Source organism: Rattus norvegicus, chromosome 16 (assembly GCF_021556685.1).
Source record: "Rattus norvegicus strain SHRSP/BbbUtx chromosome 16, alternate assembly SHRSP_T2T, whole genome shotgun sequence".
Taxonomy (NCBI): domain Eukaryota; kingdom Metazoa; phylum Chordata; class Mammalia; order Rodentia; family Muridae; genus Rattus; species Rattus norvegicus.
In genome coordinates this window covers 58,052,568-58,076,904 of record NC_141549.1, presented here as the reverse complement: position 1 = coordinate 58,076,904, position 24,337 = coordinate 58,052,568, and the positions used below count along the sequence as shown (strand labels likewise).

Here is a 24,337-nt window from a genome sequence, read left to right as displayed (position 1 = left end):
TAGACAAGATGTAACTCGTTCATATTTTGGCACTGACGGTTTTACTTGGTGGCACTAAATGTCTAGATGGGGCATTGTCTTCCTATTGTTTAGTTACTCTCTTCATATTTTGTTCATAAATGTATCTATTTTAGGAAGTGTATACAGTAATAAGCTTCCATATAACTTCTCAAATGCCTTTCAGTAATTGTTATTCCTACCCATAGTTCCTCTTTTACCCTTCTCTTATCAATCCCCCTTCCTATTTAATCCTCCAATTCTCATTCACTCTTTGTCCCTCCATAACAATGTATTCTATTTCTCTTACCTTGAGAGATCTTTTCCTTTTGCCTAAACTCTTAAATCCCCTGCCTGCATTGTTTGATGACATATTAAAGCCAGAAAAACTTGAATATTTACAATCTTTTCCCTCTTGGTTCTGAGTTACTGCATTCTGGATTTTTTTTTCTAGCTCCATCCTTTTAACTGTGAATGCCATAAGTTCACATTTCTTATCATCTGAATACTATTTGCTTATGTAATATAAAATGTTTTCATTATTCACTCATTAGTTGATGGATACCTAAGCTGTTTCCAATTTCTGGCTATTATGTATGGAACAGCAATAAGCATGGATGCTCAAGTGTTTGTGAAGCAGACTGCAGAGCAGGATACACTTCTCGACCTCTCCAAACTTGAGTTTGTATTTTCATCATTATAATTACATCATCATAGCTGCAAATGTCAAATAATACTTCCCTTAGAGGGCTTTGTAAAGATTTATTAGATGATATATTAAGATCTATAGCACAGATTAATAACATAAATATCAAATTATCTTAGCTAAGAAATGTTACCCTTTGAAATGCCCAGAAGTTTTAGAGTAATATCAGACTCAATTAAGATCAATGGATAAATATTCTCAGATAGAACCAATATTTTCAATAATTATTCCAGGAACACATTATAGCTAAAGGAAATAAGACAAAGGTAAATTCCATGTGAATGCACACACATGCGCATGCACACAAACACACATGTGTACATATATATATGTGTATGTATGTGTACGTGTTATTTATACATATATAACATATAAATACATATAAATACATATATATATGTATACACACACACACACACACACACACACATATATATATATATGACTGCATATACATTAAAGTTTGGTAATCATCAAAATATTTTGTAAGTATACTACAAAGGACTTTTTATTAGATAATTGAATATAATTTTAAAATAAAAATTGTTTTACAATGTTGAACTACAATTATTTCACACAAATTGTATCTTATTTGTAGATCCGAAATACACTTCTGTCCTAGTAAAAAATAAAACGTAATATTGATTTTGTTTTATCTTTATCATTTATTTATATATGCATCTAATTTGTTTATGTCTTCTGGTCTCATACCTTAAGGTAAACAATGTATTCTTGAATTATTAATAATAATTTTTTAAAAATAAACACAATTATCTTATAGAAAGCATGTATACATATATGCTTATAATATGACTATAGTTGTGTAAGCAACCAACCTTACAGGCAACTTTCACTGGGGCATTATGAATATAAGGGGTAGTGTTAAGAAAATAGGTTGCGGGGCTGGGGATTTAGCTCAGTGGTAGAATGCTTACGTAGGAAGCGCAAGGCCCTGGGTTCGGTCCCCAGCTCTGAAAAAAAAAAAAAAAGAAAATAGGTTGCAATGAATCTTTTCTATTAGGATACAAACCACAAATAAGTTCATCAGTTTTGCTTATTTTATTGCTTATGTATTTCTAGGCATTACACTGTGTCTGATTATAGACAAATGACCAGCGAATTTTTACAATTGAATACAGAAACATAAGCTTATTTATAATCTATATATTGACAAAATATAAAACAGGATATGGAACATGGTAATTCTAGCTACATAAAATTCAACTCACAATTTATACAGTTAATTGCATGCTATACAAAATGCCAGCCTATACTTTAAATTATTAAATAAACAATTAAATAGTCACACTAAATTAAAGTCCCAAGGGAAATAAAGTCAAATAGATCTGTAATAGATCTATGATAGATGGAATGTCTTATGCAAAGCAAAGTATTACGACAGAATTTTCTTCTAATAAATAAAGAGAACACAGTCTATCATTTTAATAACATTGTTATGATTATTCATATTGTTTTGCTAGGGTATGTTCCAAGTAATTTCCATACTTGTAACAATTAAACCACACATTTATCTGATATGTCCCATTTATCTGAAATCTTTATTAGTGAGAAAATAAAATATTTTATACTGTTTTACTTAACCTTTTAGAGCTCAAAATTCAGTTAGGTTAGCTTTTTTGATGAACTTATTTTAAAGGTTATAAGAACTTTATTGTGCATACTGCAATAATGAATTCATTTTAATTTGCCAATATGCTATATCCAGTAAATAGGGTCTTCTACTGCTTGAACTCATATTCTTTGTTAACCCTTTCCTTAGAAGAACATGGGTTGCTCCTAGCATCCATCTAATCAAGTAGAGCTGGGTGAAGATGTGGAGTTGCACTGTTCAGTTGCTCGACAAGTTTGTCTAGGCTTCTGTTTGTGCTTCATTTGCACAGAAGGGTTAATGAGCTTCTCACTTAATCATTATTGGTATTACAATTACTGAAGCCAAATAATAAAGAAAATTCGGAAAGAGGAAAGGGAAATGAGAGATAATATTACCAAAGTCTTCATGGTTGATAGTCATGACGTTTTATAGTTTGCTGAGAAAAGTTTGTAAAGGATAAGTGCCTCAGTTCTGGCCAAATGTCGAGATCTACCCAAACAAACAAGCAACTCTTCACCACACTTCATTCACTTGAAATAATTGGACGGACTTTCCAATGATCTGAAAGATCACCTTGACTTCATTTGCACTTAGTGCAGTCTTTGAAACATTAGGATTTACATATTTATTTTTAGAATTTGTTCTATTTGTGTAGTTGTGATTAACTATACATATACTCTGAAAATATCTATTCTGACTAAATTTAAGACCCATTTAGTATTTCTTTAGGATTTCTGATTACAACTTAAAACAGTCCACCTTTAATGTTCTAATAAAGAGAAGGTAACAGATTTTAGGCAATGTGACTCCTGAAGCTAGTATATAAAAATTAAACTGCCTTCATCAAGGCAGTTTATCACTACCTCCCTCAACTCACCCTAGTGTTACTACTCCATTTTCTTCTGAATTTCATGTATTCTTTTTATTTTCCGTAACCCAGTAAGTCCATTTAGTGCTACACCCATATTCACGGGTGTATAGACATCCACAGGGGCATAAGCAACATAGCAGTGGCCACACCCCAAAAGGAGAATGATTCCTTCCTTCCTTTAGTGTCATCAATTGGTAATAGGAATAGTACCTTAGAGGTTTCTCCCTGGCCATGTTGGAATTTTGACTAGCTGAATCTTGTGTAAGTCTTTTGAATTCTACCCCAAATGCTGTCGTCATACATGCAACAGTCATGTCATGTCCAGAATCTTCATTCTACACCTCTCCTTCAAGCTTCATGTACTCATTGTCTATGTGCACCTTCTTCAAGGTTCCTTGAATATGGGATGGTGGAAGGTTGATAGAGATAACGCTCCTTAGCTGATTACTCAGTTATTTATGCTTAGTTCTTTGACTAGTTTTGAGTCTTTGCAGTAGCCACTACCCACGACTACATAAGGCTTCTCTGACCTAAGACTAGCAAAATGTTATTGCTATAACATAAATACTTAAAATGGAGTTTGATAGCATGCCAGTTTCTCTATAAGGATCTTCTCAGTCATAGTAGAATTTTTGAAAAGATTTGCAGTACCAGGCATAAAAAAAATCATTTCATTGAAGCAGGCCTTATATCCATGTGGAAAGATTAGTTACTCCAGTAACCACCATGTCACTCTTGAAGCCTGGGTATATCTTTGACCAAGTCAGTCTTCTAGCATGCAGAGATAAGATTTGGGTAAGATTACAGATGCCTTTTCTCCCCCCAGCAGCCTTACAAAAACTTCTGGGCCTTTCTTATTTGATACGTGCTTTTGAAATCTAAGCTGATCATATGGTAAGCAAACCCAGATAACAGAGAGCATGTGTAGAAGGTTTAACCACTAGCACCAGAAAAGACTCCGGCCACAGCTAGGGCTGAGGGAGAGATGTGAGTGAGCCTAAAAGGATTTTAATTTAATTTGATATAATTTATCAGCAAAAGCCTAGTGAAGCAATACCACTGAGACATGGTCAAGTAGGAGTAAAATAATTTTGTTATTACTTGTAGGCATCAGTTTGATTTATTAAGAATTTTGATATACTAACTTCAATTAGAGAATGTGTATGCTTTTTTTGTTTTTTGAGGGTGCAGCGAACTTTATTGATGGTATTCAAGAGAGAATGGTGGGCTCCCTAGGCCCCTCCTATTACTGTGGGGTCTGGGATGGAATTGTGAGGGAGATGCTCAGTGTTGGGGGCCGAGTGGGGATGGGGACTCCTCAGCAACTGAGGGCCTCTCTCTTGCTCTCAGTATCCTTGCTAGGCTGGGTGGTCCAGGGTTTCTTACTCCTTGGAGGCCATGTAGGCCATGAGGTCCACCACCCTGTTGCTGTAACCGTATTCATTGTCATACCAGGAAATGAGCTTTACAAAGTTGTCGTTGAGAGCAATACCAACCCCAGCATCAAAGGTGGAAGAGTGGGAGTTGCTGTTGAAGTCGCAGGAGACAACCTGGTCCTCAGTGTAGCCCAGGATGCCCTTTAGTGGGCCCTCGGACGCCTGCTTCACCACCTTCTTGATGTCATCATACTTGGCAGGTTTCTTCAGGCGGCATGTCAGATCCACAACGGATACACTGAGGGTAGGAACACGGAAGGCCATGCCAATGAGCTTCCTGTTCAGCTCTGGGATGACCTTGCCCACAGCCTTGGCAGCACCAGTGGATGCAGGGATGATGTTCTGGGCTGCCCCACGGCCATCACGCCACAGCTTTCCAGAGGGGCCATCCACAGTCTTCTGAGTGGCAGTGATGGCATGGACTGTGGTCATGAGCCCTTCCACGATGCCAAAGTTGTCATGGATGACCTTGGCCAGGGGGGCTAAGCAGTTGGTGGTGCAGGATGCATTGCTGACAATCTTGAGGGAGTTGTCATATTTCTTGTGGTTCACACCCATCACAAACATAGGCGCATCAGCGGAAGGGGCGGAGATGATGACCCTTTTGGCCTCACCCTTCAGGTGAGCCCCAGCCTTCTCCATGGTGGTGAAGACTCCAGTAGACTCCATGACATACTCAGCACCAGCGTCGCCCCATTTGATGTTAGCGGGATCTCGTTCCTGAAAGATGGTGATGGGCTTCCCGTTGATGACAAGCTTCCCATTCTCAGTCTTGACTGTGCTGTTGAACTTGCCATGGGTAGAGTCACACTGGAACATGTAGACCATGTAGTTGAGGTCAATGAACGGGTCGTTGATGGCAACAATGTCCACTTTGTCACAAGAGAAGGCAGCCCTGGTAACCAGGTGCCCGGTACGGCCAAATCCGTTCACACCAACCTTCACCATCTTGTCTATGAGACGAGGGTGGCACTGCACAAGAAGATGCGGCTGTCTCTGGAACAGGGAAGAGCAGAGAGCCGAGAATGTGTATGCTTTTAATGTTTCTCATTTTCCTGTATCCTTATAGATCAATTGCAAAATCAATCACATAGAAGAAGACTGCTGATGACTTGTATTGTAAAATTTCCTAATAACATTAACAGCCCAAAGGCCACTGATGAGTAATTCTTACAGCTGGCAATTTGCTATATATAAGTAGTTTGACTTATATATTTGAGCGTGACTATATATATCCTACCGCAAATGCTTTGCATACATTTATCTAAAAAGTGAAAATTAGTTGAATATTTTAAAATTTCACAGGATTACTGAATCTGAGTGATTAAGACAAAATGCATGCCTCCAATTTTTGGGATCAGAAAGATTATTTTTCTCTATGAATATATACTACTTATAGTAGTATTTTATATGTCACCGATCTCTATTAACACAATTACTTCAATATCTAGTCTGCTCATTTTACTGGAATAATTTATTGCTTAAAATTAGTTCCTTTAAATTTCAAAATTATGCAGCAATTGCCTATCTCTCTAGAAATTATCCGGTCCATTCATTAAAGGAAGTTTATTTTTTGTTTTGAGATCAGAGTTCTTTACTATATAATTGCTCTGGTGTATTCCCCACAAAGACAGAAGCTGCTTATTTTAAGTAATTGGGATACTAATGAGTGTGTAGAGTTTTTGCAATGACAGAAGAACAAAAATACAGAGCACTGAAAATAGCCAGACACAGTAAAGGCCATAACCCTGGTAATTATACCCTCAAATGACTCACTATCTTTGTCAGCATATTAGGGTCTTGTTACCCTAATGAGTGGTTAACTTCATCTTTTTGGGGTATTTGTCAGATTGTTTTAGGCTATTTATAGAGTCATTTATTTCTTAAATTTTTTAGTTTCAGAAATTACTTGGATTTGGTAATCTATGGCTCTTCACTGTAACCTTGGGATATATTTTATCTTTTGCCATGGGTTATTTTTGTCTCCTTTTGTTTTATATTCTATACTAAAACTGGATTTTAGATTTATTCAAATTTATGATTGTTAATTCTTTGTTAACAATTTATCTTTTACTCCAATTTATTTTATTATGTAATAAGCTGTCTCCTTTCTCTAGTCAAGATTAGCTTATTTACTTTAATACACACAGTATTTCGTGTTTCTATAGAGTTTTGCAGTTCCATTTCCTGTTTTTAGATCATTTAAGAGAGTATTTTATAATGTTCAATTGTACATATTACAGAGACAATTTTACAGATTAAAGAGACCAAGTGTCATAGCATCCAGCAAAACACTAATGGCATATAGTGTAGCTAATAGATGGTATTTTACTTCATTGTTGGCAACGAAACAATCGTGAAATTCTTTTTTTTTTATTAACTTGAGTATTTCTTATATACATTTCAAGTGTTATTCCCTTTCCCGGTTTCCGGGCAAACATCCCCCTCCCCCCTCCCCTTCCTTATGGGTGTTCCCCTCCCAACCCTCCCCCCATTGCCGCCCTCCCCCCATAGTCTAGTTCACTGGGGGTTCAGTCTTAGCAGGACCCAGGGCTTCCCCTTCCACTGGTGCTCTTACTAGGATATTCATTGCTACCTATGGGGTCAGAGTCCAGGGTCAGTCCATGTATAGTATTTAGGTAGTGGCTTAGTCCCTGGAAGCTCTGGTTGCTTGTCATTGTTGTACTTTTGGGGTCTCGAGCCCCTTCAAGCTCTTCCAGTTCTTTCTCTGATTCCTTCAACGGGGGACCTATTCTCAGTTCAGTGGTTTGCTGCTGGCATTCGCCTCTGTATTTGCTGTATTCTGGCTGTGTCTCTCAGGAGCGTTCTACATCCGGCTCCTGTCGGTCTGCACTTCTTTGCTTCATCCATCTTGTCTAATTGGGTGGCTGTATATGTATGGGCCACATGTGGGGCAGGCTCTGAATGGGTGTTCCTTCAGTCTCTGTTTTAATCTTTGCCTCTCCCTTCCCTGCCAAGGGTATTCTTTTTCCTCATTTAAAGAAGGACTGAAGCATTCACATTTTGATCATCCGTCTTGAGTTTCGTTTGTTCTAGGGATCTAGGGTAATTCAAGCATTTGGGCTAATAGCCACTTATCAATGAGTGCATACCATGTATGTCTTTCTGTGATTGGGTTAGCTCACTGAGGATGATATTTTCCAGTTCCAACCATTTGCCTACGAATTTCATAAAGTCATTGTTTTTGATAGCTGAGTAATATTCCATTGTGTAGATGTACCACATTTTCTGTATCCATTCCTCTGTTGAAGGGCATCTGGGTTCTTTCCAGCTTCTGGCTATTATAAATAAGGCTGCAATGAACATAGTGGAGCACGTGTCTCTTTTATATGTTGAGGCATCTTTTGGGTATATGCCCAAGAGGTATAGCTGGATCCTCAGGCAGTTCAATGTCCAATTTTCTGAGGAACCTCCAGACTGATTTCCAGAATGGTTTTGCCAGTCTGCAATCCCACCAACAATGGAGGAGTGTTCCTCTTCCTCCACATCCTCGCCAGCATCTGCTGTCACCTGAGTTTTTGATCTTAGCCATTCTCACTGGTGTGAGGTGAAATCTCAGGGTTGTTTTGATTTGCATTTCCCTTATGACTAAAGATGTTGAACATTTCTTTAGGTGTTTCTCAGCCATTCGGCATTCCTCAGCTGTGAATTCATTGTTTAGCTCTGAACCCCATTTTTTAATAGGGTTATTTGTTTCCCTGCGGTCTAACTTCTTGAGTTCTTTGTATATTTTGGATATAAGGCCTCTATCTGTTGTAGGATTAGTAAAGATCTTTTCCCAATCTGTTGGTTGCCGTTTTGTCCTAACCACAGTGTCCTTTGCCTTACAGAAGCTTTGCAGTTTTATGAGATCCCATTTGTCGATTCTTGATCTTAGAGCATAAGCCATTGGTGTTTTGTTCAGGAAATTTTTCCAGTGCCCATGTGTTCCAGATGCTTCCCTAGTTTTTCTTCTATTAGTTTGAGTGTGTCTGGTTTGATGTGGAGGTCCTTGATCCACTTGGACTTAAGCTTTGTGCAGGGTGATAAGGATGGATCGATCTGCATTCTTCTACATGTTGCCCTCCAGTTGAACCAGCACCATTTGCTGAAAATGCTATCTTTTTTCCATTGGATGGTTTTGGCTCCTTTGTCAAAAATCAAGTGACCATAGGTGTGTGGGTTCATTTCTGGGTCTTCAATTCTATTCCATTGGTCTATCTGCCTGTCTGTACCAATACCATGCAGTTTTTATCACTATTGCTCTGTAATACTGCTTGAGTTCAGGGATAGTGATTCCCCCTGAAGTCCTTTTATTGTTGAGGATAGCTTTAGCTATCCTGGTTTTTTTGTTATTCCAAATGAATTTGCAAATTTTTCTGTCTAACTCTTTGAAGAATTGGATTGGTATTTTGATGGGGATTGCATTGAATCTGTAGATTGCTTTAGGTAAAATGGCCATTTTTACTATATTAATCCTGCCAATCCATGAGCATGGGAGATCTTTCCATCTTCTGAGGTCTTCTTCAATTTCTTTCCTCAGTGTCTTGAAGTTCTTATTGTACAGATCTTTTACTTGCTTGGTTAAAGTCACACCGAGGTACTTTATATTATTTGGGTCTATTATGAAGGGTGTTGTTTCCCTAATTTGTTTCTCGGCTTGTTTCTCTTTTGTATAGAGGAAGGCAACTGATTTATTTGAGTTAATTTTATACCCAGCCACTTTGCTGAAGTTGTTTATCAGCTTTAGTAGTTCTCTGGTGGAACTTTTGGGATCACTTAAATATACTATCATGTCATCTGCAAATAGTGATATTTTGACCTCTTCTTTTCCGATCTGTATCCCCTTGATCTCCTTTTGTTGTCTGATTGCTCTGGCTAGAACTTCAAGAACTATATTGAATAAGTAGGGAGAGAGTGGGCAGCCTTGTCTAGTCCCTGATTTTAGTGGGATTGCTTCAAGTTTTTCTCCATTTAGTTTAATGTTAGCAACTGGTTTGCTGTATATGGCTTTTAATATGTTTAGGTATGGGCCTTGAATTCCTATTCTTTCCAGGACTTTTATCATGAAGGGGTGTTGAATTTTGTCAAATGCTTTCTCAGCATCTAATGAAATGATCATGTGGTTCTGTTCTTTCAGTTTGTTTATCTAATGGATCACGTTGATGGTTTTCCGTATATTAAACCATTCCTGCATGCCTGGGATGAAGCCTACTTGATCATGGTGGATGATTGTTTTGATGTACTCTTGAATTCGGTTTGCCAGAATTTTATTGAGTATTTTTGCGTCGATATTCATAAGGGAAATTGGTCTGAAGTTCTCTTTCTTTGTTGTGTCTTTGTGTAGTTTAGGTATAAGAGTAATTGTGGCTTCGTAGAAGGAATTCGGTAGTGCTCCATCTCTTTCAATTTTGTGGAATAGTTTGGATAATATTGGTATGAGGTCTTCTATGAAGGTTTGATACAATTCTGCACTAAACCCGTCTGGACCTGGGCTCTTTTTGGTTGGGAGAACTTTAATGACTGCTTCTATTTCCTTAGGAGTTATGGGGTTGTTTAACTGGTTTATCTGTTCCTGATTTATCTTCGATACCTGGTATCTGTCTAGGAAATTGTCCATTTCCTGAAGATTTTCAAGTTTTGTTGAATATAGGTTTTTATAGTAAGCTCTGATGATTTTTTGAATTTCCTCTGAATCTGTAGTTATGTCTCCCTTTTCATTTCTGATTTTGTTAATTTGGACGCACTCTCTGTGTCCTCTTGTTAGTTTAGCTAAGGGTTTATCTATCTTGTTGATTTTCTCAAAGAACCAACTTTTGGTTCTGTTGATTCTTTCTATGGTCCTTTTTGTTTCTACTTGGTTGATTTCAGCTCTGAGTTTGATTATTTCCTGCCTTCTACTCCTCCTGGGTGTATTTGCTTCTTTTTGTTCTAGAGCTTTTAGGTGTGCTGTCAAGCTGCTGACATATGCTCTTTCCTGTTTCTTTCTGCAGGCACTCAGCGCTGTGAGTTTTCCTCTTAGCACAGCTTTCATTGTGTCCCATAAGTTTGGGTATGTTGTACCTTCATTTTCATTAAATTCTAAAAAGTCTTTAATTTCTTTCTTTATTTCTTCCTTGACCAGGTTATCATTGAGTAGAGCATTGTTCAATTTCCATGTATATGTGGGCATTCTTCCCTTATTGTTATTGAAGACCAGTTTTAGGCCGTGGTGGTCCGATAGCACGCATGGGATTATTTCTATCTTTCTGTACCTGTTGAGGCCCGTTTTTTGACCAATTATATGGTCAATTTTGGAGAAAGTACCATGAGGAGCTGAGAAGAAGGTATATCCTTTTGCTTTAGGGTAGAATGTTCTATAAATATCCGTTAAGTCCATTTGGCTCATGACTTCTCTTAGTCTGTCGACATCACTGTTTAATTTCTGTTTCCATGATCTGTCCATTGATGAGAGTGGGGTGTTGAAATCTCCCACTATTATTGTGTGAGGTGCAATGTGTGTTTTGAGCTTTAGTAAGGTTTCTTTTACGTATGTAGGTGCCCTTGTATTTGGGGCATAGATATTTAGGATTGAGAGTTCATCTTGGTGGATTTTTCCTTTGATGAATATGAAGTGTCCTTCCTTATCTTTTTTGATGACTTTTAGTTGGAAATTGAATTTATTTGATATTAGAATGGCTACTCCAGCTTGCTTCTTCTGACCATTTGCTTGGAAAGTTGTTTTCCAGCCTTTCACTCTGAGGTAGTGTCTGTCTTTGTCTCTGAGGTGTGTTTCCTGTAGGCAGCAGAATGCAGGGTCCTCGTTGCGTATCCAGTTTGTTAATCTATGTCTTTTTATTGGGGAGTTGAGGTCATTGATATTGAGAGATATTAAGGAATAGTGATTATTGCTTCCCGTTATATTCGTATTTGGATGTGAGGTTATGTTTGTGTGCTTTCATTCTCTTTGTTTTGTTGCCAAGACGATTAGTTTCTTGCTTCTTCTAGGGTATAGCTTGCCTCCTTATGTTAGGCTTTACCATTTATTATCCTTTGTAGTGCTGGATTTGTAGAAAGATATTGTGTAAATTTGGTTTTGTCATGGAATATCTTGGTTTCTCCATCAATGTTAATTGAGAGTTTTGCTGGATACAGTTACCTGGGCTGGCATTTGTGTTCTCTTAGGGTCTGTATGACATCAGTCCAGGATCTTCTGGCCTTCATAGTTTCTGGCGAGAAGTCTGGTGTGATTCTGATAGGTCTGCCTTTATATGTTACTTGACCTTTTTCCCTTACTGCTTTTAATATTCTTTCTTTATTTTGTGCGTTTGGTGTTTTGACAGTTATGTGGAGGTTTTTCTTTTCTGGTCCAATCTATTTGGAGTTCTGTAGGCTTCTTGTATGTCTATGGGTATCTCTTTTTTTAGGTTAGGGAAGTTTTCTTCTATGATTTTGTTGAAGATATTTACTGTTCCTTTGAGCTGGGAGTCTTCACTCTCTTCTATACCTATTATCCTTAGGTTTGATCTTCTCATTGAGTCCTGGATTTCCTGTATGTTTTGGACCAGTAGCTTTTTCCGCTTTACATTATCTTTGACAGTTGTGTCAATGATTTCTATGGAATCTTCTGTTCCTGAGATTCTCTCTTCCATCTCTTGTATTCTGTTGGCAAAGCTTGTATCTACAGCTCCTTGTCTCTTCTTTTGGTTTTCTATATCCAGGGTTGTTTCCATGTGTTCTTTCTTGATTGCTTCTATTTCCATTTTTAATTCCTTCAACTGTTTGATTGTGTTTTCCTGGAATTCTTTCAGGGATTTTTGTGTCTCCTCTCTATGGGCTTCTACTTGTTTATTTATGTTTTCCTGGAATTCTTTCAGGGATTTTTGCGATTCTTTCAGGCATTTTTGCGATTCTTCTCTGTAGGCTTCTACTTGTTCTCTATGGGAGTTCTTCACGTCTTTCTTGAAGTCCTCCAGCATCATGATCAAAAATGATTTTGAAACTAGATCTTGCTTTTCTGGTGTGTTTGGATATTCCATGTTTGTTTTGATGGGAGAATTGGGCTCCGATGGTGCCATGTAGTCTTGGTTTCTGTTGCTTGTGTTCCTGCGCTTGCCTCTCGCCATCAGATTATCTCTAGTGTTACTTTGTTCTGCTATTTCTGACAGTGGCTAGACTGTCCTATAAGCCTGTGTGTCAGGAGTGCTGTAGACCTGTTTTCCTCTCTTTCAGTCAGTTATGGGGACAGAGTGTTCTGCTTTCCGGCGTGTAGTTTTTCCTCTCTACAGGTCTTCAGCTGTTCCTGTGGGCCTGTGTCTTGATTTCACCAGGCAGCTTTCTTGCAGCAGAAAAGTTGGTCTTACCTGTGGTCCCGAGGCTCAAGTTTGCTCGTGGGGTGCTGCCCACCGGCTCTCTGCAGAGGCAGCAACCAGGAAGACTTGTTTTGCCATTTCCGGGAGCTTCAGTGCACCAGGGTTCCAGATGGTTTTTGGCTTTTTCCTCTGGCGTCTGAGATGTGTGTGGAGAGAGCAGTCTCTTCTGGTTTCCCAGGCTTGTCTGCCTCTCTGAAGGTTCAGCTCTCCCTCCCACGGGATTTGGGTGCAGAGAACTGTTTATCCGGTCTGTTTCCTTCAGGTTCCAGCGGTGTCTCAGGCAGGGGTCCTGCCGCTCCTGGGCCCTCCCCCACGGGAGCCCAGAGGCCTTATACAGTTTCCTCTTGGGCTAGGGATGTGGGCAGGGGTGAGCAGTGTTGGTGGTCTCTTCTGCTCTGCAGCCTCAGGAGTGCCCACCTGACCAGGCGGTTGGGTCTCTCTCTCACAGGGTCTGGGGGCAGAGAGCTGCTGTGGGCCGGGATTCGTGGGTGTGGGACTTCCAGTAAACACAGAACGTGCCAGGTCCTAGAGGAATTCTGCTTCCGTGTGTCCCAAGCTCACCAGGCAGCTTTCTTGCAGCAGAAAAGTTGGTCTTACCTGTGGTCCAGGGGCTCAAGTTCGCTCGTGGGGTGCTGCCCACGGGCTCTCTGCAGCGGCAGCAACCAGGAAGACCTGTGCCGTCGTTTCCGGGAGCTTCAGTGTACCAGGGTTCCAGATGGTCTTTGGCTTTTTCCTCTGGCGTCTGAGATGTGTGTGCAGAGAGCAGTCTCTTCTGGTTTCCCAGGCTTGTCTGCCTCTCTGAAGGTTCAGCTCTCCCTCCCACGGGATTTGGGTGCAGAGAACTGTTTATCCGGTCTGTTTCCTTCAGGTTCTGGTGGTGTCTCAGTCACAGGGGTCCTGCCGCTCCTGGGCCCTCCCCCACGGGAGCCCAGAGGCCTTATACAGTTTCCTCTTGGGCCAGGGATGTGGGCAGGGGTGAGCAGTGTTGGTGGTCTCTTCCGCTCTGCAGCCTCAGGAGTGCCCACCTGACCAGGCGGTTGGGTCTCTCTCTCACAGGGTCTGGGGGCAGAGAGCTGCTGCGGGCCGGGATCCGCGGGTCGAAATTCTTAATCACTATATCACGTGGTATCTTATTTTTAATTCATACAAGCATACAGTATCCATAATGTTTTAAAATTCACCCATTCTTGGCTTGAATTTGTTTATTTCAAATGATTTCTTTATACCCTCTCTGATATTTATATTTCTTTATCCTCTATATTATATTTTCATTTGTAGTATACAGATTGACATGAGTCAGTATTATGGTAAATATCACTTGGGGTTTTTTACCCTATCTTAGATAATTTAGTTGTCAAATAAATGACTCAAAAGTTTTATAGTAAGCCTTAAAACACTAGAGATGGGAAGATATCAACCCTGTATGATATTTTGCCTACTTTCCTGTTAATAATCACAAGGTATTACTTACTATGTTCAGCCTGAGCTGCTCTTAATCCAAATGGCCGGCTCTCAGGGCCAATCTGTGCTACCCTATTGTGACTTCCTTTTTCTTCTTCCTCTCTATCCTTGTGTGGTCCTTGCCTGAGATCCTAAGCCTCAGAATATTTAGCCCCACCTACCTGTCTTCTGCCCAGTTATAGCTTGTAGGGATGTTTACTCACCAATTATTGATAACTTAGGGAGCAAGGTTTTCCCAATCAAAGCTGGTGTATGTGAGGATCTGCGCAACTTAGAGCAACCAGATCTTGGGGTTCAGATTTTATCATTTGAATATAAGCAGCACCAGGCCAATCTCCTATAAACCAAGGTAATCAAGAAGCTATACATTTCCGTTTTCTTGCCATATTTCCTATTTGCCACATTTTCTCCTCACCAGTAGCAAAGTACTTGAAATTCTAGGGATACATATTTCTCTCTTCTGCATAATCTCCTGTCTAGAAAGCCCATCTTCATTAACCCTGTCCACTCTCAGTCTCCACTTCTGCTTTCCGAGTCCCCCACAGTGCTTCCTTTTCCTACGATTAGTGGATCAATTTTCTGATGTACAATGTAATTATTATAATATGCAGTGATCCTCACCTGATAGTTCTCTTTATAAGGTCATCCATTATTTCTCTCTTATATCACCTAAGCCATTTGGAAAAAGAAATTGCATCCTTTACCTATGGACATGCCCTTGTGGCTGTGCTGAGGGCCTTCATCAGGTACTGAGTCAGGTACTGAGGGAGATGTGTGGGGTGGACCCTAAGCACTCAGCAGACTTTTCTCTGAAGGAGCAAAACTTAATTTTCTGGAGCCATCACAAAGGGGAAAAACAATACAACATATGCACGTGAGCACGCCCATGCGTGCACACGCGCGCGCGCGCGCGCACGCACACACCGTTCCATCAACTTTATTTTTTTCTCCCATAACTTATATCCCAGCAAAATCTCTCAAGTAGAATAGAAATTACAATGTGATTACATTCTATTTTTCTTTAAATGAGTGATTACAATAAGTACAAGTGAAAAACAGAATGCTTGCCAATACCCTTATATGGTTAAATATTTTATGTATTACAGGTGAAAAAATCAAAATGATTTCCATGGAACCACGTACATTCATATTGAAGTAACCTATATAGATTGAACAAAGTTGAAAGCAAGCAAGTTATTTTTCTCAGCTGGTGCCATTACTGGCAGGCTGCAATTTGTGGTTACAAAGAAAGGATCAATCGTTTTATTATTTATCTTAAAAAGAAATCATATAAAAATTCTTAAAGGAATCATAAATCTAAACTTTTATATAAAAAACAGTCATTTCTACTTTAAACCCTCAGGGGGAACCCCTACTCATTAACGATTTTTATTAAATCATATTAGGAAGCTGGGTGCAAAAATGGGTACAAGAAATTATCACCCTGATCACCAGCCCAGCTTTAACAAGAAAGACACAGCAGCTATGCTAGGTGAGCTGCCACTGTTGTTCTCTGAGCTCAGTTACCAAGAGTATGCCTTTCTAAATTTCAAATTGTTCTCCAAGATCTTTTACATCAAAGCCACTAACGAAACTGTTTTAACCCAAGTAGGTTAACAGTCTATGTCTCTAAATTCTTTGTGAGGGTGATGGTAGAATTCAACAGCAATACTTGGAAAAGTTCAATCACCATTATTTTAAGTGTCGATGGCCCTTCCCAAAGAGAGCTTGGAAACCACCTTAGCATTTTCATACAACTCATAGATTATGAGGAATGACCATAAAGGCAACATGCAGGGTAAAACTCCATAATATGATGAAGTCCCGAAGACATATAGTCCTCTGGGCTTTTCCTCCCTAAGGCACACCCATTGCTGGGTTAAAGTGTGGGCTGTCCTTCATGAGCTATAAAGCTGTTATTCCTCTCACTCAATCCATAAAAGTCCTGAAAAGTAATGTAGCCCTTCTTTGTGTAGGAAGCTGAGGAGAGACAAACCAAAACTAGAATCATTATCTCTGATGGGTGAGCATCATATCCAATTGCTATGTTCATAAATCAGATCAAAAGACAAGGATGGCATATCATCAGACAGGCCAGTGTTCATGTTGACCACACTTGACAGCAAATGCAGGGGTTTAAAATTAAGTTCAAAGCCATCCAGGTTGTGTGGGTGTCATTATTAAAGCAGGGAAACACCCCAAATAGTAATACGAGATGGAAACTAGCTATCTTATCCCCAAATGTCACAAGTGGAACAGATGCCACTCACTAGGCTAATTCAGTTTATTGTTCTTTATTTTCTGCCTTCTAGCCTTCAAGTCTCCTATCATGTTCTTTAGTATACAATTTGAAGAATTCAAACTCATCAAGCTTTAAAAACTATTTCCCAAGAGAAAAATTTTATTGTTTTTCAGTCAAATGAGGTTAAAGATAAATATTTGGGTATGGTGACTCATAAGCTATATGTTAAGGTATACACTTAGATAACGTTTATGAAAAGTTTTATTCAATCAATCTGTCTATCTGTCTACCTATCTGTCTATCTATCTGTCTATCTATCTATCTATCTATCTATCTATCTATCTATCTATCTATCTATCTATCTCTCTCTCTCTCTCTCTCTATCTATCTATCATCTATCTATCTATCTATCTATCTATCTATCTATCTATCTATCTATCTATCTGTAATTTACACACTGAGCCATCTCCCCAGTCTTAAAGTATGCTTTTGGATTGCTACATGTATCTGTGTACTACCTGTTGAGACTTCATGTAGATGACAGGCTGACAGCCTTCATGCCATTTTAGTGAATTTATTTTTTTCAGCTATGTCATTGCCATCAGAGCTCCAGATGACTGTGTCCACAGAATCCTCATGTGGCTTGTAAACTGACTTATTTCAGTCATGTGAGGAGCAAAGACACATTCACTTTGCCATAAGAATGAGCTACCACTGATTGCTTTCTGAAAACAGCAGTACTAAATAGTTGAGGTTCAATTGGTAAATAAAACATAGAGTTTTCAGTGATTAGAGCAACAATATATTCAATGTTTACCAAAGTAAAAACAAAGAAAATAAACTAAAAGTGAAATAAAAATGAATTCTCTCAGTCAATGCATTATATAGTTTAGAGAGCAGATTGATAATATCCTACTAAATATCAGAATAAAAAGTGCACAGCTAGATATAGAACTAAGGCATTATGTCCTAGAACTAAAGTGTAACAGGAGAAAATATAATGACCATGGGAGGAAATAATCCTGAGGACAGAAAGGGTCCTGTCACTATTAGTGTAGCACAGTGTGTGTGTGTGTGTGTGTGTGTGTGTGTGTGTCTGTCTGTCTGTCTGTGTGTGTGTCTGTGTGTGTGTGAGTGTGTGTGTGTGTGTGGTTGGGGTATGTATATGTGTACTTGAGGGGTTATCCTAAAGCACTAAGGAGGCTCCTGAGAACTGGGTTGACCTTCATAATGAGAGCTACTCCCTTAGTGGAGCTTTTTTAAAGAGAATTACTACTATCATTGAGGATAAATCAATGGTGGTGAGGGAAAAAGGCATTGACTACACTAGGTGTGGTAGCACAGGATTTGAATTTCAAATCAAAGGCCAGAGGCTGGAGTATCCTGAGTCCACGGATAGCCTTGACCATGTATTGAGTCTGCCTCAACAAACAAAGCTAGAACACAACACAGTCATTGAATTCACATGAGTTTTGAGAAAACACCTTTTTAAAATTAATTTTTACTTTTTCATTTTTACATCTTGCTCATTGTCCCCTCCCACAATTCTTCCCATTTCTTCCCCCCTCTCCTCAGCAGATGGGAGTGTCCCTGGGTATTCCTCCCACCCCATCATCACATCGAGTCTCTGCAAGGCTAGGCACATCCTTTCCCCCTGAGGCTAGAAAAGGGAGCCAAGTTAGAACATGCCCTTTGTATATACAACAGCTTTTGGGATAGACTCTATTCCAGTTCTTCAAGACCAAAATGAAGACCAAGCTACACATGTGCTACATATGTGCAAAAAGGCCTAGGTCCAGCTCTTTGGTTGATGGCTCAGTCTCTGAGAGCTTCAAAGGTCCAGGTTAGTTGACTCTGTTGGTATTCCTATACAATTCCTATTGCCTCAAGGGCCCACAATCCTTCCTCCTACTCTTCCATAAGACTCCCTAAGCTCCATCAACTATTTCTCTATGTCTGCATCTGTCTGAGTCAGGAGCTGGCTGGAGCCTCTCAGAAGACAGCCATGCTAGCTAGACTCCTTTCTGCAAGACTAACAGAGTATCATTAATAGTGTCAGGGATTTGGTATGTGCCCATGGGATGGGTCTCAAGTTGGGCAGTTATTGGTTGGAATTCCCTCAGTCTGTTCCATCTCTGTCCCTTTATTCTAAGTAGGCAAGATAAATCTTGGATAGAAACTTTTATGGGTGGGCTGGTGTCCCTGTCATTCCAATGAGTTCCGGCCTGGCTATAGGAGGTGGGCACTTCAGGTTCCATATCCCCACTGCTGAGATTCTCAGCTAAGGTTGCCCCCATTGATTCTTTAGAGCTTCCCCATTCCAGGCCTCTTGCACATCTTGGAGATGTTCCTACCCCACACACAGCTGCAGATTTCCATTTATTCTTATGGCCATCTGGCCATCATCCTGTCATCACCACACCTGATCATGAACTCCCCAATTCCCTTCTCCATCCCCTCTCCTATCCTATTCTCTTCCTCCATCTGCATCTTATGACTATTTTATTTCCCTTTCTAAGTGAGAGCCAAGGATCCTGAATAGTACCTTCCTTCTTGTTTAGGGTCTTTGGTCTGTTAAGTGTAGCATAGGTACCCTGTAATTTATGGCTATATCCACTTATCCATGGATGTACTTTTGTCAGTGGGTTACCTCACTCAGGATGATATTCTCTAGTTTGGTCCAGTTGCTTGCAACAACCATGATGTCTTTGATTTAAATAGCTGAGTAGTATTCCATTGTGCAGGTGTACCACATTTTCTATATCCATTCTTCAGTTGAGGAACATCGAGGTTGTTTGGAGTTTCTGGTTATTATGAATAAAGCTGCTATGAACAAAGTTGAACAAGTGTCTTTGTGATATAGCGGAATATTTTTGGATATTTTCCCTGGAGTGGTATAGTTTGGTCTTGAGATAGAACTATTTCCAGTTTTTTGAGAACAATCAAATTGATTTCCAAAGTGGCTGTATAAATTGGCACTTCCATGTGCAATGGAAGAGGAAAACAGATAATCAACTGACTCATATACTTTGAATTATATTTATCAAGAAAACATGTCAGATGAACAATTGGAGTTGTTTCTCTGGCAGTGTGAATCCTTATAAATATTATTTCCTTTAAATAAAACAGATTTAAGTAACATTATAGTAAGAACTCTAGTTTTAAGATTCTAAAATTTATTGATCTGTTTTCAAGATAAGACATGTTAGTAGCTTATCATCACTATGTGTGAGACTGATTTCCTCATTTGAGTAGAATTTAAAACAAATCCAACACATTTTAAACACATATGTCCAGTACTTTTTACTTTTAGTTCTTCTCCTTAAAAGAGAATTCTCCATTTCTCCGCTTTGATTTTATTTTATTCCGATTTTTCTGTGGTTTATGATGAAACTTCTTGTTCAGCACTTCTGTATCTATGTTGCATGTTTCCCATGAGCTCTCTCTCTCTCTCTCTCTCTCTCTCTCTCTCTCTCTCTCTCTCTCTCTCCCAGTCTCCCCCTCTCCCTCCTCTCCCTCCTCACCCCCTCTCCCCCTCTCCCCTTCTCTGTCTCTCTCTTTGTGTATGTGTTTGTGTGTGCATCCAGCATATACATTTACCTGCTTTGCTTTAATCTTAATATTGCCTTTTGCTGTGTTCAGCATCTTTGCCTGGTATTGCAATCACACTGCCCTTTGCCTTCAGTTGACAATTTCATGGCACTTCAGTCACACCTGGATGCTGACCAGATTCAATTCCACCTCCCTTTTATTCTGTGTTTGTGTCTTTGATATGGCTATTAAATGTTCTGTCCCTTGCAGGTAACTATTTAAAGCTACAGTGCTTCTTCTATAGAGAGTTTTGAAATGTTTACCTATTTTACAGAAGATTTCATTGACTAATTCAGTGATTTTTTTTCAACTTGGAATACTCAAACTTTGGAATACAAAGTTCATGTTTTTATGGGAGCACAAATGACCATTTAGTCTAGCATAGTATCTTAAAGACATATTATCTCAGAAATATAAGTGAAAACTAGTTTAATACATGATACAAAACTGGATACAAGTATTTAAGAATTTTAGTCTATTAGATCCAAACTATGATGAGATAAGATACATGTCCTTCCCTTTGTCATCTTTTGATGTAGCCGGTTTTATTAATAATTCCCATTAGAATAGTGGAGATTTATTTCAATGTTCTAACTTTTTGAGGAAGTAGAGATTTTACCATCAAGGGTGTTGACATTTTTTTATTTATAGTTCAAATGTAACAAAAGTCTTACATCTAATGTTCTTACGACTTTTGACTCAAACAGGGTTGTAGTTTTTTGGGGTTTGTGATTGTTGATTAAAAATTGTCAACTAAATTGCATTTAGAATCACCATGATAATACACTTTGGCTTGTCTATAAGAGTTTTTTCAGAAGTACTTAAGAGGAGAGATCCATTCTGAGCCTTGGGAGCATCATTCCTTGGAAGAGGTTTCTGGACAGAAGAAAAACGTTAATTGAAATGTCTTTTGCTATGGTTATTACTACTGTGATGAAACACCATGACTAAAGTCGTATTTGGAGGAAAGGGTTTATTTGGATTACATATCCAAAATCTCTCAGTGTTGCCCTTTGAGAGAATCATGGGCAACATCTCAGACCAGAACAGGGGAACCTGGAGGTAGGAGCTGATGAAGCAGCCATGGGAAATACTGCTAAGTACAGGCTTGCTCCTGTGCCTTGCTCAGCCCATTTTCTTATACAACCCAGAACCATTAGCTCAGAGTTGTCCCCACCCATAATAGGCTGGGATATCGCACTTCAATAACTTATTAAGAAAATGTCTATAAGGGCTAGAGTTGTATATAGACATGTTCTCAATTAAGGTTCCCTTTTTTCAGATGACTGTAGCTTCTGTCAAGGTGACATAAAACCAGCCGATGCACGAAGTAAGCAACAATGTTATTCATCTCAGACTGTGAATGCAGTGTGACTGACAGCCTTGTGCTCTTCCTGGGGTGCCTTGACCACCATGGTTAACAGTTCTGGCATACTTTGAGCCAAAATAAAACCTTTTATTCCTTCATCAGGTATGTTGTCACAACAGTTAAAATAGTAACTAATATAAGGCCTTCCAGAAACTTGGGGGCAACTTTTATTTTTTTCCTTGTGCAAACTTTTCCATCACTATAACCTGAAGATGAAGTTTCTGGTTATCATTGGAAACTCAGTTGTGTCATGTGATTTTTTTTTTCTGGAAACTGTCTTTTGAGAGCTTGTTTTGAAATAGCAGACATGTGACACGATATTTTGCTGAAACAAACACATGTTATTTTTCTGGATGCTGCCTGAAAAAAAAGGGCATGTGATGCTTTCCTGGAGCAGAGGCTTGAGAGGACATGTGTTATTTAGGAAGGGTATAAACCAACAGTGTCTGATGTTCTAGCACTGGGTCCCCATACTGCTCTGTCCTGGTCTTTCATGGGCTTTGCTGATACTGGTCTTCACTGACAACGCTTTGGCATTGGTTCAACTTGCCTCCTTCACTGCTCATCGCTTCACATGGATTCATAGAGAGAAATGTACCAAAGAACTTTTGTGATATTCCAGTGGCTTCTTAATGCTTCTGCAGTCTTGGACCAATTGGTAAAGCCTTGTGTTTCTTCTGGATTAAACTGCCTTTCTTGAACGGTGTTTGTGAGTGGATTAAGCTACTACTGTTGATTTGTGATATCATGATGAGATGCTGTCCATGTCTTTTTGTCAGACTTCAGATGGGTTTCTAGAGATAGCTTCACACTGAGAACATCCATCCAGGAACAGAAGCCCCTGGGAGCCATGTCACTTTTGCTTACAACAGTTAATGGCAGTGGAGGTGTCTTGACTGATGATGCTTGGCTGACCACTACCCAAGATGCTGTTTAATGATCATTTCCATCTATATAGAACATTTTATGGTTCTGATTAAGTTATAGTGAGAATGTGTAAGGTTGCTTTAGAATTTCACTTAAGAAGAATAGAGGAATTCCTAACCTAGAAAACACTTTTATTCTAGCTCAGTCTAAATCACTATGGTCATTGGTTGTCCCTTTTCCAAGATACCTATTTAAAGCTTTCAGATACTGTTTACCTTGAGACCATGTTAGTGATCATACATACATGCATGCATGAATGCATGTATGCATACATACATACATACATATACATGTAGACATGCACATAAACATACACATAAAACACACACACATACACTTATACATATATTTTTGTAGAGGATATACCGCATATTACACTATGATGATTTTAACAGGTACAAAAACCACATTCTGACACTAGAAAGAGGATTACCTGCTCTATGACATAGAGAACTGATATATGAACAAAATGAATGGCACAGCTTGTTATATGCCTGCGTCCTCACCTGCCAGTCATGAGTGCTTGAATGGGTTCCAGGGCACATTCACTTGATATATATATATATATATATATATATATATATATATATATATTCCCTATGGCCCATATTTCATCAGTTTAATCATGACTAAGTTAGTATCTTTTCATGATTGAGACTCCAGCAAATTGTCAGATATGTGACTGAAATCTTTGGGCATGATACTATACAATTAATAAAGGACTGTTTACACTAAGGCCTTAGATTTATTCTTGTAACCATTTTGAATGAGAATTTGCATGTTGGAGTCTGTAACTGAGGATGAATGAAGGAGAGTATTCTTTGTGTGGCCTGTAATGTGATCGTATGCTCTTACTTTATGCATACTATTTGCAGTTAAATAGTATAATGATATGTTGAAACAACACATTATCTTGCATTTTATTTTTCCTCTTTCATACAGGGTTTCTGGAAGACTCAGAGAAGCAGAGACTATAGTATAATGATATATGCACCAAGTATTAGTTGCTCCACAGTTCACATAAATCTGAGGTGACCTTGGAAAAGGTTGTGCCTTCAAGAACCTTCTCAGGCTTATGAAAGACTTGCATAGCTATTATGAATCCCCTCTAAAAACATGGGCTCTGCTTTTTCCTAGATCCTAGACTCCAAGTGTCAACAGTAAGTATGCAAGCAAGAAATTAAATGGTGAAGCATTGTGGTCACCTACTAGCTAGAACAACTACCTTTGTTACAGCTTTAAATTATAAATTTCAAACTCTACCAGACTAACAAATATTTCTGGAACTCTGTATTCTCTAAGTGAAACCATTCTTTTTTATTTCACCAGGTGAGTGGTTTGATGTGGAGTCTGAATCTCTAGTCCTCAAGTATCTTCAGATGGTTAAATTCAAGATAATCATAACATCAGGGACTGTACAAATCTGAAAAATCCTGTGCTCATTGAAGAGGCTCAGTCTCACAAACACACTGAAAGTAACTTATAGGCATGCACCTAACATATTAAACATGTTGGTAAAGTTGTCTTCTGATCTATGGTTGACTCTTGTCTAATGACCAGAATTCAAAGTCCTGTAGTACACGAGTCTTGCTGCCAGGATCATTACACAACAATGCTCAACAACTGCCACAATACAACAGCAAAACTTAACATTTTAATGGTAAGTGTAATAAAGTAAAGCTATCATAAGAATTAAATATCAATATAATATGTATTAAGAAAAGCTTGCATAGAATATCCTAAAGTACTGGATGCATTGTTTTAACAGAAAGAA

General features: G+C 38.9%; 1 protein-coding gene and 1 pseudogene; both read right to left on the bottom strand.

The window, feature by feature from the left end:
* Erich1 (glutamate-rich 1) overlaps positions 1 to 24,337 on the bottom strand; it is a gene marked incomplete at its 5' end in the record, with an annotated part of 52,793,804 nt that overhangs the window by 25,587,459 nt on the left and 27,182,008 nt on the right.
* LOC148000572 (glyceraldehyde-3-phosphate dehydrogenase pseudogene) lies at positions 4,554 to 5,643 on the bottom strand (annotated as a pseudogene).